This window comes from Apium graveolens, chromosome 9 (assembly GCF_009905375.1).
Source record: "Apium graveolens cultivar Ventura chromosome 9, ASM990537v1, whole genome shotgun sequence".
NCBI lineage: Eukaryota > Viridiplantae > Streptophyta > Magnoliopsida > Apiales > Apiaceae > Apium > Apium graveolens.
Window position 1 is genome coordinate 194,292,147 of NC_133655.1, and position 9,453 is coordinate 194,301,599.

Sequence of the window (9,453 nt, forward strand, 5' to 3'; positions counted from 1 at the left end):
TGCACGAGTACCATTCTACCAGACATCCATAAAAGAGATAGAAGCTGAATAGGCACCAATTATATTGAGACCCTATATGTCTATAGAATTTGACAATATAACGGTTTAAGCACAAGTTATCTATCTTGATTACATAGGGCAAGTAAGATGGTTAAAATTACCTACGAATCATGCATAACAATGACATGAACCTATGCTAGCATGGCAAGTTCTAAATCCTTAAATTCACTTTTGTTTCATTAGAATTAAAGCGCTATCTTATAAGTTCGCGACATTCATAAGACGAATAAGCACAACCAATACTAGGATATCATACAATCACCACATACTAAGGCATATAAATAATTTAACTAAAGAAATCCATAAGTAAATCCGCTAGAACCCCACGATAACGATTAGCCCATAATCGGACTCATCATCAACATGGGTTCCGATGAAAACATGATATAGCAAATATAGTGTTTATACGAATGAATAAATCAAGTAGAAACGAGAGTATAGGTTCAACAAAACAAGAAACAAGCATCCAAATTACAACTTAAACAATTCTCCTTGCGCTCAGGTCCATCTCTGACTTCTTGTTATTAAGAACGACCTAAGATATGTTTATATAGCAGTCCATGCATCTCAGGAGTCCAGCAATTCGAATTATAAAAGAATCATGATTTGTTTATCCCGACCCAGCACGACCGTGCGCATCAACAACGCGGGATTTTACTCAAACACATCCTAAACACCATATTAGCATTAAAACCATGCTAATTCACCTGATTCACGAATAAAACACGTTAAAACACAAATAATTTGAGTACAAATACACCAATTCAAAGCCTATTAGAGCATAAATAAGTGTTATAAATGCCACTTAACAACAGTTGATACAAGAGTCATTACCTTTAAGAGAGAAGGAACTACTAGAAATATGGCATCACACATCGGTTCAGAACTGATGTTAAAAAAAATCTGAACCGATGTCTTCGCGTGTGATGTTAAATGTCATATGCCTTTGACATCGGTTAACCGCCGATGTCTATTACACTGCTATACATCGATTTTAAGATTAAATGTGATGTTTTTGCAACAAATTTCATCTTAGATTACAATATTTCTAGGTGAATATGAGTATATTATGAGGTAATTATCCATTAAAATATGAAACTTACAAGCTCTATAAGCCATTTATCAAAACTCTTTCGAACAAACCGATGTCAAAATGAAGAATCAGACATCGGTTCACTTATTTGCCCGATGTGAAATGTTGGATCGGATATCGGTTAACTTATTTACCCAATATGAAATGTTTGATCAGACTTCAATTTTCTTTATTCGAGCGATGTTGAATCATTTTGTTTAACATCAGTTTTTAAAAAGTTCCGATGTTATTTGACTTTAAATACATGAGTTTTATTTCAGAACTGATGTCAAATGACTATTTCACATCAGATTTTTAAGTTTTTTTTCTTTTAATATCGTTAAATTGATGTCTTCTATACCAAAATATATATCAAACTATTGAAACTTGAATCACAAAATCACAATAATCAATGCTATAATAAACAAATTCAATAACATTGAATATTTCAAGTCTAATAACTAAACATTTAACATCGATCACATCCAAAATTCCAAGCCTAAAACCAAGATTAGGTCTAATAATTAAGCAATTTTAGGTCTTTACACTTTTTGTGAAGGAATACAAGTCTTTTCTTATCTTGCTTTTCCACTCCTTCGTCTAGGAAGGTCTGGGGAATCTTGGGGAATCTGATTTGACATCCTTGGATCCTGTAGTCGTGGAAGTTTTCAAATTTAAGTTTGAAGGAGATTCTATACTAGACTTAAACACCTCTGATGGTTCCGCACCTGGGACATTATATATTATGGCTGCATCAAACGCATATATGCGAAGAGCAAGGCCATATATTGTACAAATCTTAGCTGCAACTGAAGGTGATGACCAGTACCACCAATCCTTACCAATCCTTTTTCAAGTACGCAGTTTTGATCATATCCTCCAGTACAATTGTTGCTTGGATCATCTGAAAAATCATTTAAATTACGTCAGGATTCTAAATATGGCATGCTGAGGGAAAGCCAAAAGAGAATAATATATAGCTAAAATTCTGTATAAAGAGCACATCATCCAAGAATTGCATAATTTATTCTATATATATTTGTTGTAGAATAGTTGTAGCAAGTCCTGGTTAAAGGGCATAACATATAAAAAAATGCACAATCATTAATATTTATATGATTTTACTACAGAAGTTGCAGCACAAAATCGAGATATGGCAGGACCTACACACTATAGCCAAGATAAAACAGTAAAAGTATTAAAAAAAATAGTAGGCGAAAAGTATGAAGGCATTTCTACAACATCGAAGACTTTCAACCAAGTATATCACCAAAACAATTGCATTGATACCCGCAGTGATCAAGGATTCAAGGTTAGTATGAATCCAAGGTTAGTGAGTAGGTAAGAGTTCAGCAAGTATCCATTGGTTGGACCTCCGCGATTGGGATTAAAAATGATTGAGCCCTTTGCACACATCACCTGATGTTCAGTCTAGTTGGGCGGATGCACCCGGGTTCGTTTTAGAGCCCAGTGCCTCTGCCTTGGATAGATTCCGCATAGAAGATAAATAGATACATAAATAAGTAATAGCTGGTAACTGGTAAGACATAGTGGAAGAATTGGAGACTAATCAGGTAAGACCATCGTGTTTCTTGAGCAGAAGACATATTGATACACCATATTAATGGAAATAACTAATTGTATAAATATGGAAACACCTTCCTATCCAGATTGATTGAAAAGGCAAAGTAATGTAGCATCTCTTACCGTATAGTATATCCTACAAACATAGGGACATTGCAATTGAGCTAGAGAAGATTTGTACTCTGTGCTCAAGAGTTCCATCAATAAATAGAAAGTAACCATGCTTCTAGTGTTTTATGAAGGCAAAATATTGGTCGGTTCAACAGTTATCTAAAGAGATAAGTGTTCTATATGATATAATTGTGCAAGAAATTAGAAACATTATCACAATGATTAAACTGTAACTCAAACAGATGCTTCATACTTTAAATATTGTTTCTCTATTGCTGATCCTATAACAAGCCATCTTATGTGTTTCTGAGCAATTATGTGCACTATACCTTCATCAACTCTCTCCATTTCAATCCACATCTTACCTGCCTGCACCCATAGAAGCACAAAGGTTGATATGTACATCAATAAACAAATGAATGTCTTTAAACTCTACTGCAGAAAGATTTATAAGATTGATACTGAGAATAAAATGTTGTTTTAGTTAATAATAATCGAAGTGTATTCCATCCTTACCAGTTACCATCATGACATTATGCTAGTAACTTTATATAGATCAATCACTTAATTTGAGAGAAGAGTAGACTATAGCTACAAGATTGATATTAACGCTCTCAGCAACCAGAAGGTACTGATTCAGAAGTTTGTGCATCTTTTGTCATTCAAGTACAACCCCACTCATACTAGATAACAATAGCTATAATTTTTAAAGATTTCTTCATATACAGGGCCTGTTTGATTTCAATGTATAGTAGCAATGAGTTCCTTCAACTCGTATTTATATTCCAAATTTGATATGATCCTAACTAGTAAACCAGTTCATAATTCAGGTCACAATAAAACCAGCCAGTTTAGTGTCTAATATAGTAAACACTCGACACTAACATACAAAAAGTTGCCCTAATGGTTGTATCATCAAATTGCCAGTTAATTGAGTATCCATTTACTAGTACTTCATTAACAAGCCAACAAATGATTTTCTTACCATTCATTAAGTCCAAGCATCAGTTAGTAGCCCAAATTTTCGTTTTACTTTCAGTATAATCAACCTAATCTCTTTAACCAAGATTTGAGCAGACGTGACTGTTAATAACTATCAGCAAACGAATATTAATCAATGTTCCATTCTTAGCTCCGATATTAAGGACAATATTCAGTCTCTTTTAATCACAAATAATAGGACCCGTAAGCCCTTACACTAGAGAGGACAAAGAGCAAGTTAAAATGTGCAATTAATAAAATGGTATTCAGTTGAATCTACATAAAATATTTGATAACAAGACATTGATAAGCAGTGATGAACAACTTACAGGGCGCCCAAATTTTGGCGGATCAACAGCTTTAGCTTTGGAGTGGTCTGGATAACCTATAATGCAATGCAAATTAGTATCATTAACTTGATCCAAACAATAGAATTGTACTCTTAAAATTGCCTCTTAGCAATTTAACCACCACTGGTTATCAAAAATTTAAAGTATTTAATAGGAAAAAAAAGAATTATCTCACACAACAAAGTATGACCTATGAACAATAACGGCTTGATTACAGAACTCAAACTCCAAGGCTTCAGTCCTATAAACAAAAACTTAATTAAAATAAAAATCTATAATTTTAAAACAAATTTAAATGATACATACCTAATCAAACCAAACCAGTTGCTTACAAGGCTTGATTTCAAACTACTAAATCAAATATGCCTAATTTCAAGCTCGATTTGTTATAGGGAACTCCTTCCCTTCCATCAAACAATCTTCAATCGCTTTTACCAAGGCCATAATCCGACCTTCCACCAATCAATTTTGTATAAATCGATTTTGTTTCACCATTTGATTTTGTATAAATCAAACCCATTTCAAGTTGGGCTTTTGCTTAATTGCGGCATGATTTTAAATTGTGAAGTGGTGAGTACTAATTTGTGAGGATGGGGTAAATTAGGGTTTGAGAGGTGAGAGGAGGGTTGTGACGGTGAGAGAGAGGATACGGAGTCGAGGTTTGAGAGAGTGTTTCAGTCGCGGTTTGAGTGAGAGGGGGAGAATTTCAGGCGTGGTTTCAGAGAGAGTAAGTGAGTGAGATAATTGTGGTTCGAGAGAGAGAGTCGAGGTTGGAGACCAGATCTGAGAGCAAGGGGGAACCTGAGAGTTATAATTTGGAAAAGGGGTAATAAAAATGAGCAGGGGAAGATTTTTGTTTAAAGCACGGATATTTTTGAACTAATACGGGGAAAAGTACAAGTAAATTTTCAATTTTTTAAAATGAGCCATAGACGACGTCTTGAAAAACTAACCGATGTTAATTATGAAGTATTTCTTTTTTCAACATAGACAACGATTAATATATAAAATCGATATTAATATTTATGTTTAACATCGCTTATTCAAAAATTGATGTTAAAAACTCTTTTAACATGGGGTGCATTATGTGCCGATATTTAAGCACTGATGTCGTATGTACTATTTCTAGTAGGGAGGAAATAGTCTTTTCTGTGGAATTGAACATGGATATATTCCAGATTTGCTCCACAACTTCACAGTAAATCACTGGAGACTCAAGCATGGCATAATTCAATTTGCAGTTGCAAATGAAGTCCATCATCTTGTGAAAGTCCTCAGTAGCAACGCTCTTGTCCATTAGAGCTACAAAGTTGTTCTTTTCGTAGACAAACCCAGATTGAGACACAATCTTGACTACTTGTGCCATTTGTGATTGGTAAGCAGTTACAGAGAAAGAGGGTTTTGGAGATGAAGAGAGTAAAATTGATTTGAAAATGAAGAGAAAGATAAAAGTGAAATAAAAAGTTAAAAAGGGCTTTTATACTTTCTCATAAATAGATAGATAAAAATTACAAATTACAATAAAGTACCCAATGAAAATTGCCAAAAATAGCCGTTTAAAAATGAAATAAATTGTAGAAATTCTAAAGATTATCCATCGACATATACATACACACTGTAAGTAAATTTGACGGATAAGATGTAGAAATAACGGCTATGATTAAAGCAAATCAATGGATATAGAATGTACCTTTATCTGTCAAGGGATAGAGTACCCAGAAATATATTTGACTTTCAACAGATGCTGAAATTCAACGGATATTCATTCTCAATGGATAATGAACATCCGTTGAGAGATTAATTTTAACTTAACCAAAATTTCATCTTTTTAAGAAAAATCAAATTTATTTCTGGTTGCATTAAAAATTGCTTAGATTTCAAAATAACTTAAGAATAATTAAGCATACCTAACTCACTTACCAACCTAGAGAAAGTTGACTTATCAAGTGGCTTGGTAAAGATGTCTGCAAGTTGTTGCTCATTTGGAACAAAGTGAAGTTTCACAGTACCATTCCTGACATGTTCTCGAATGAAATGGTACTTGATGTCAATGTGCTTTGTCTTGAATGTTGCACAGGATTTTCAGTAATGGCAATGGCACTAGTGTTGTCACAGAAAATTGGAACCTTGTCCACCTATAGACCATAATCCAATAGCTGATTTTTCATCCATAAAATCTGTGCACAATAGCTACCAGCAACAATATATTCAGCCTCAGTTGTGGAAGTAGAAACTGAGCTTTGTTTCTTACTAAACCAGGACTCTAGCTTGTTTCCTAGAAACTAAAAGGTTCCTGTTGTACTTTTTCTATCTATTTTACAACCTGCATAATCTGCATCTGAATAACCAATTAGATCAAACCAAAATCTCTAGAATACCAAATGCCAAGTTTTGGTGTTCCTTTGAGATATATGAAAGTTCTCTTAATAGCTACTAAATGAGATTCTACAGCCTGAAATCTGGCACAGAGACAAGTGACAAACATTATATCTGGCCTACTTGCTGTTAAATATAAAAGTGAACATACCATGCCTCTATAATTTGAAATATCCACATACTTTTCAGTTGTATTTATATTAAGTTTAGTGGCAGTGTGTTAGTGTTTGTGCCCTAGAGACAACACTATGATGTTTTAGTTTAAGACATTAGGATTATTAATGTTTGTGTTCTATCAGTTATTTCCTTTATAGTTTATTAATTCTTAATTTACTGCGATATAAATGTTAGATTAATAAATGTCCTTGGAATATGATATGCAATTCTATATCTCTAAGTACGTGACTTAGAAATAAGATTATGAGAAAAGTATCAATATTCCTAAAGGTCCCTAGTCGAGTATTATTATAAAGGGACAATAATAATGCATTAAGACTGGTGTGCTTGTTGATTGATGATCACATCTCATTGATCATAGGTATAGTGATACTAAATATGGCGCCCTCCAAACCCGGGTCAGAAGTTTGGGGTCCACACACACATACCTTATTTATAACCTGCTTATAACAATAATAAAGATAATAATAATATGCAGTGACCCTACTTACCAACTACCACGGACCGTAACAGGTTAAAGTATGCACACAAGCCAAACACATCTACTTATATTACAAACCGTTTAAATCCCAACTAACCAAACTCAGAACTGAGTATTAAACATTATTACAAACTTAAAATTATTCCAAAAGAAGCCTACTAGCTCAACTCGATCAACCTGATCCCCTAGCTCTCGCGTGGACTGGGGATCCTCGGTACCAACCGGTTCCTTCTTAACTGGAAAAGAACATAAACAATATCGCACAAATGAGCTAACTAGCTCAGCAAGTCACAATGACAAAACTGAGAATAATGATCATCAGGGAAATATGGTTATGATATCAAGTGAACAATGGATTACGATTTAGAATTGGATATTATATTTTCATTTTAAAAACCAAGGTTAGGCTGCTGATCAGTCACGCACTAACCCCGAGCAGAGCACACAGCACTGCTCTAACTATTGGATCCAAGGCACACATTGGCCTAACTTGACCATTATATGGTCTGACCACGAATCTGGTCCACAATTTTATAAAAACAATCCAATTCTACCAGAATAACAGAATAAGTAGTAATAAATAATAAACCGGATCATTAACAACATTGGACGTTCAATAATGAAAATGGTTTCTGTTAGGTCACACACACACTGTAGAGGGGGTGAATACAGTGTATAGTACACTCAAATCAAACTTTAAGAACTTAAGTAACAGAAAACAAACTTTATTGAAACAATAAACTCTGTTACAGTATGGAACTGTTACCTCTCAGTGATGAACAAATATCACGAGAGCTGCTAGGGTTACAATGAATAATCTTTTCTAATGATGATAACACTTATAGTGTAAACCCTATATATGTGTTTATATACTACACAGTTACAAGATAATCGCTAATTGATATGGAATATAATTCTGTTTCCTAAAATATATCAATCAGATATCTTTTCTTCCAAGTATTCCATTCTTTACGGAATTCCTTCTTCATGCATATCTCTTCTTATGTTTATCTTGATCTTCTTTCTTTTAATCAGCTACTGTCCTTGTCTGATTGTCCTTCAGCACTTAAGTTCTGATATCTATCTTCTGACGATTATCTCCTGATAATATATGTACTGATATCCTTAAGTCCTGACTTCCAGTATAAGTACTGATCAACAGTTAAGTACTGATTTATCCTGTTCAAGTAAGATTTAAAAGCTAAACATAAAACATATTAGCCATGACATTATCAAATATATCTAACAATCTCCCCCAACTTGTAAATAAACATAATATACAAGTTTAACAGATATTTGATGATGTCAAAAACATTAAGTACAAATGCATGAGAATTAGACTAGATAACTACAACTTACAGTCCTTAAAGCTTTTACCAATTTCAACTTCTGATAACAACTTCAGTCTGTATAAATATCAGAATTTAAGCAGTTGTAGATCTTTGACTTGGCTTCATCATTTTCTAATCTCTCTGATGTCAGGAGTTGTTCTGAGATAGTTCTTCAACAAACATTTCTCAGCATATCTAAGTTCATCAATCATTCTCCTTTTGACATCTTTAAGCTCTGCAGTATCTTCACCAGTTTGAAAGATTGCAGCTCTGAGATCATTGATCTTTGCTTTTCTCAACTCCTGATCTAGTCTTATGACATAAGCTTTGTCAGACTCCAGATTGAATTCAAGTCCCTTAATACCAAGATATGTTCTGATCTGTGCAGTATTAGGCTTCATATCAACAATATCATCATTGTGATCTCTGTACTTTGGAACATATATGCTGTCAGACTTAACAGAATAAAGCCTTTTCTGTCTCTGAATCTGTTCTTTTAAGTAGTTTGCAGCAGTCTCTGTTATTCTGTCATCCACTTGAAGTAAGAGAAGTACATGCTCCAATTCTTCAAAATACTTCAATGGAATGGCATTTTGTCTTATATGATAAACCCTACCATCTGTCATGAAATACAATATGATGTATTCTTTCAAGTAGGTATGGTAAACCATCTGTACAGATTCCAGTTGATTCAATCTCTCAGGAGTTGCTCCAATACCTGGTTCACTCAAGGAAGTTGGATCATTGGTAGTGTTGTGTACTCTTCTTTCATCAGCACTTCCCAATCCAGTTTTATCTCTAGCTTCCTTTCCAGTAACTACTCTTGCTTCAAAACCACTTGCAGTAGTCTTCAAAGATTGAGTCTGTTTTGCTTTAGTGAATCCTGGTAGGAGTGTCTTTGATCTATTTTCTGATATCAAGTTAACTTGA

General features: G+C 33.9%; 1 long non-coding RNA gene across 4 annotated transcripts; it reads right to left on the minus strand.

Annotated features, from left to right (window-relative positions):
* Positions 1-1,524: 1,524 nt before the first annotated feature.
* LOC141683740 (uncharacterized) lies at positions 1,525-5,010 on the minus strand. Of its 4 annotated transcripts, none has more exons than XR_012560424.1 (5): positions 4,491-5,010; positions 4,349-4,399; positions 4,138-4,193; positions 3,081-3,196; positions 1,525-2,036 (listed from the first exon to the last, which is right to left on the minus strand). It is a non-coding gene; the product is annotated as an uncharacterized LOC141683740 (long non-coding RNA). The 4 variants fall into 4 exon arrangements; XR_012560423.1 differs by having other exon boundaries at positions 3,157-3,196; positions 4,465-5,010; XR_012560421.1 differs by having other exon boundaries at positions 3,157-3,196; positions 4,491-5,008.
* Positions 5,011-9,453: the final 4,443 nt, after the last annotated feature.